Raw genomic sequence first — 5,238 nt, 5'->3', positions numbered from 1 at the left:
TTCCCCCGCTGTACATTTATCTCCGCTTGCCCAAAGCAGGGCTAAATGTAGAAAACAACTACCCGCCCGGCGCCCGGAACTACACGTCCCGGGCGTCGGAAGATAGGAAATGCACACCCCTGCTGCCCCTCTACTCCCTGCTGCCCCAAGGCCGGGCCTTGGTTGGCCGTGTGGGAAATCCGGCCCTGGTTCAGGCTCCTCTCCTGGACTGAAACGGCTTCCTCTGATTTTACTTCTCACAATGAGCATTACAAGCTGAGTCTAAGGATTCTCGAGTCATCACATCCTATACACTGTGTATAGGACGTGAGGACGCTGAGGGACATATTATCACTGCGGCAGAGGAGGAGACAGGCTGGAGGGAGCGCTGTATCAGCCAGCCGACTCCACCGAAAGTCGACTTTTGCACCTAGACTAAAATGAGCACTTAACCCCTTGCAGCGCGAGGGTAGCCCCACTGAAGGGGTTAATAAAAGTTTTGCACCTTCTTTAAAATACCCTGCAAGTAGGGAAAAATACCCCGTTGATCTTCCAGAAATGCACTCAGCTCCTATCGTGGGCTGCCAACACACAGCCGTTGTTGGGGACTGAGTGGTGTCAGCCCTGCCCAATTGCCTTTTGCTACACTATTCAAACCCACCCCCAGCCCTATTGTCCACAACATAGCTAATCACACGCTAATCATTCTGCAGCCTCCGAGCAAAGAACTACGAGGGCTAATTAGACTCGTGGAGATAACACAGGAAATGTGCACAGGACACAGGACAGTTCTGAATTGCTGGCAGGATCAAATGGTAATTTTATTGCAACTGGAGGAGTTTGGGGATGGCCCCTTCCTGTCCCAACATGACTGCACACCAGTGCACAAAGCAAAGTCCATAAAGACATGGATGGGGGAGTTTGGTGTTCATGTGTGTGTAAAGGTATCCCAATACTTTTGGCAATATAGTGTATATAATATATATATATAAGGGCTGGTAATATTTAAAATGTTCGTGTTCGATTAATCGTCATTAGCGATCAAAATAATCTTAATCGATCAAAAAGTTTAACGATTAATCGAGAAATTAATCTTTAATTTCCACAGCCCTAAATATATATATATATACAGTATACATTAGAAGTATATTAGAATTTAGGGTTTGCATAAGCTTACTATATGCACCTCTATATAGGCTCCCGGGGGCAATGGCTATGGGGAATGATTTAAGGGGGCACAAGAGTGCAGTTGGGAGCATGGGTCATGCACACTCATGCAGTGCCATGACGCAGCGCACATTATTGCACCGCAATGGATGGCTTCATTGGGAATGGGCCCTGGATGTTCAGCTGAGTCTATATATAGAAACTTGATAAAACAAATCAGAGCAGCAATAAAAAGTAATAATAATAATTAAAAAAATTACAAATAAAAGGTGATAAAATGTATCCATTCCGGGGATACGCTGACTGTGAACTGTCACTTTCCTGCAGACGTTTGCCAAATATCCTGCTGACTGCGGTGATTGTATTGTCTCATGCAAAGTTATGCTTGAGGCAGTGTAATGGTTGTCACTATTCCAGGGAAATAAATGGATGATGGGTGTGGCTTATGTAATGTGGGCGTGGTTTGCAATGGGCAATTCCAGTACCAACACCTAATAATCTGGTTTTGAAATTTGACTTTAGCTTGTAAATGCCGACTTGCTGTAATTGTGCAACAAAATTGTGAAGCTTGGCAAGTCTAGAAATACTTTAGCAAGTCATTTTCAAACTTGCTGCTCAATTGTTTGCTATCTGGGATATAGCACAGCATACAGGCAGGGCCGGATTTCCATTTCGGGACACCTCCAGGCATGAATGGAAATTTGTTTAGCCTGAGCCGACACCCTTACCTGTTGCGGGACCCATACCAATACTCTCCTTTCTCTCTCCTGGTTGTCTCTCCTTGTTCCCTCTCTCCTGGCTGTCTCTCCTTGCTCCCTCTCTCCTGGCTGTCTCTCCTTGCTCCCTCTCTCCTGGCTGTCTCTCCTTGCTCCCTCTCTCCTGGCTGTCTCTCCTTGCTCCCTCTCTCCTGGCTGTCTCTCCTTGCTCCCTCTCTCCTGGCTGTCTCTCCTTGCTCCCTCTCTCCTGGCTGTTTGCCGCGCGTGCCTCCCCCCCGCCTGGCTGTCTCTCCTTGCTCCCTCTCTCCTGGCTGTCTCTCCTTGCTCCCTCTCTCCTGGCTGTCTCTCCTTGCTCTCTCTCTCTCCTCACTCTCTCCCTGGCTGTCTCTCCTCAATGTCTCTCCTGGCTGTCTCTCCTCACTCCCTCTCCTGCATATTCTACAAAACAAATGTGCTGTGTGGCAGTACAGTCTTAAGGTGCCCATACACCTTACGACCATCGCAAGACTTTTGTCTTGCGATGGTCGTATGCTTCTTGAAAGCCCGTACGATCTGCCCACCTTGGACGGGCAGATCGTACTTGCGATCATCGAAAGCCTGCCCCGCTGAGGGGCGGGCTTCCGATGACGGCAATGCAGAACGGGCACACCGGCCTGTGTGCGCACACCGGCCTGTTCCGCAGCTATCGGGCGAGCAGGCTAGAAACCGGCCGAGAATCGTACGATTCTCGTCGGGTTTTCGAACATGTTGGCTCGACAAAAGACGTGCGACCGTACAGTAGAAACGGTCGCACGTCTTAGGCCCCGTTCACACCTTTACGTTTTGTCATGCGTTCAACGCTCTATGAACGCTCAACAAAACGTACAAACATGAAAATCCCATTGTTTTCTATGGGTCTGGTTCACACCTTTCCGTATTTCCGCCCATCTGAAACGCCCTACAAAATGGCCTACGCCCAAACAAGTACATGTACTTCTTTGGGCCGTTTTGTAGGGCGTTTTACATTGGCATACAGCCAAGTGGCCTTCGGAATCGCGCGACAGTCGCGCGACTTTTTTACCGCGAATCACGGTAAAAAAAAACGCGCGACGGTCGCGCATATTCAATACGCCTAGGTGTGAACCCAGCCTTAGTTCACACTGCTCGATTCTCATACGAGAATCGAGCAGTGTATGGGCACCTTTACAGTAGTACCGGTATGACATGTATGTCAATCTCAGCTGCATCTCATCTATTAATTATGAGCATAATAAGTGACTAACCTCCGAGGACCTGACTGATAACTGGAGCCTCCCGCTGCAAGCCGTCCTACAATCTTCCGGTGTAGATAGATATATTTATAGGAGCTATTATACCTGCCACAGGTTTTTGCTAGGGATGCACCAATACCGATACTAGTATCAGTATCAGTGCCAATACTGAGTATTTGGGCGAGTACTCTGATGCTCTGCTCTGATACCTTGCCCGATACCGGAACTTCCGGTCAGAGGAAGATTTCCTCTGACCGGCAGTGCCATAGGGGAACATGGAGCCAGCTTTCCGTGCGATCAGGAAGCTTGGCAGCAAGTAATGACCCACCTCCCGGCTTCCTGATTAGCTGGGAAAATGGCTCCTTGCTGATCGGCCGGGAAGCTGACTTCCCAGCCAATCAGCACCGAGCCAACCAAACAGCCGGCTCTTTGCTGATTGGCCGGGAAGCCGGCTTTCTGGCCAATCAGCATCAAGCCGGCTTCCCGGGCAATCAGGAAGATGGGAGGCTAGTCATTACTCACCGCCTGGCTTCCTGATTGGCTGGTAAGCTGGTTTCCCGGCCAAGCACAATCAAGTCGGCCAGACAACATGGAGCCAGCTTCTCAGGTAATCAGATTGCCCGGGAAGCCGGCTCCATGCCAGCGGGAGCACCGGTATCGGAGCATCCCTAGTTTTTGCATTTTTTTGTTTGTCTATTTAGTTTTGAGAAATACACAGCTCTGCAATACAGCACAGCCCTGTCTGGCATGTAAGGAGGCCTGCTATTGCTTTCTTACTGTAAAGTAAGACTTACAGGTCTTGTCCCTCCCCCAGCCTGTGACTGGACAGTGAAAGGAGAAGCAGCAGACTAATGAGCTCATCTCTCTGTCACTCTACTCTCTCCTGCTGCTGCACAACTGATTGGCTCCTTGTGCTGCTTCTCTCTCGCGCTGTACATGGATTGCAGCAGGTTGATATCAGATCCAATTCAAACACTTACACTTCTTGCACTTTAAAACTGTGTTTGATGATGTAATCATATATACACAGCTGTATTCATTTGCATATTTCATATCTGCCTGGAGTTTAGCTGCAACACAACAACTGATGCAAATAATTTCCCTGAATGTCCTGAATGACGCAACATGGGCAGAGACCAGAATTCCCAGGATGAGCTTGTACTTGTATATGTATTGTTTCCATGAACAGGCCCACACACACGCGTGTGCGTGATACAACATCATGACCTGCGGCTTCTCTTCGCAAACCCAGCAACGCGACAAAAAATTCTGCTGGTGATAAATTTGTCATTTTGTTAAAGGGGAACTATGGGGGTAAGTGTTTTTCTTCATAGTTCTCCTAAGGGTCACGGGAGAACACAAACTAGCGTCCTCCCGTGAACCAAAGCTCAGTATATAGCAAGCTACAGCTCGCTATGAGTGGTGGTCAGTGGGAAGAATGCCCCTTACATTGGTGGTCAGTGGGAAGAATGCTCCTTATGTTGCTGATTGATATCAGTGGTCACATATCTGAGAATTTGCTTAATTTATGCTGATATTACGCAAACATGCTCTGCAGTTGAATCTTCCAGGTGGGTGATGGATTCTCCACCAGAGAATGTTTGGTTGACGTCACATTCACTGCTTTATAAATAGACCCCTTATAGTACACCTAAACCCAACACCAAAAATGTGATATATTACAGCTTCCTTCTCATGTGATTTTTGCTTATACAAGTACCTGTTGATCCCGCCAGAAAGGATATGTCTGTAGGTGACTTCCTGTGCACTGATCTGTCATCTCAAACAATGTAGTCTTCTTTCTAGTCTATCTGCAGTGAACTTCAGCACACCTACTGTAATATGTAATGGGGATGGAGTCCAAATCAGGAGAGCAGCCTAGGGTGACAATGCTGCTCCTGCGTAGATGTGTGTGTATTAATGTTGTCACCCTAGGACAGGAAGTGTGGTACAGGCAGGATCACCAGGTGACAATAAAGCAAAAACAAAGCTAAAAAAAAACAACCTCATCTTCCCTGGAGGTCTAGTGGATGAAGCTCAAGCAGTGTATGGCCTACTCAAGGCGACACTGTTCTGGGGCCACTTCACTATAATATAATATTTGTTTTGTTTGTTATCATTATTAT

The sequence above is a fragment of the Nanorana parkeri genome, unplaced genomic scaffold, assembly GCF_000935625.1.
Source record: "Nanorana parkeri isolate BGI_ZX_2015 unplaced genomic scaffold, ASM93562v1 scaffold2070, whole genome shotgun sequence".
Lineage (NCBI taxonomy): Eukaryota > Metazoa > Chordata > Amphibia > Anura > Dicroglossidae > Nanorana > Nanorana parkeri.
The sequence above is the reverse complement of the archived record's forward strand: the minus strand, read 5'-3'. Positions refer to the sequence as shown.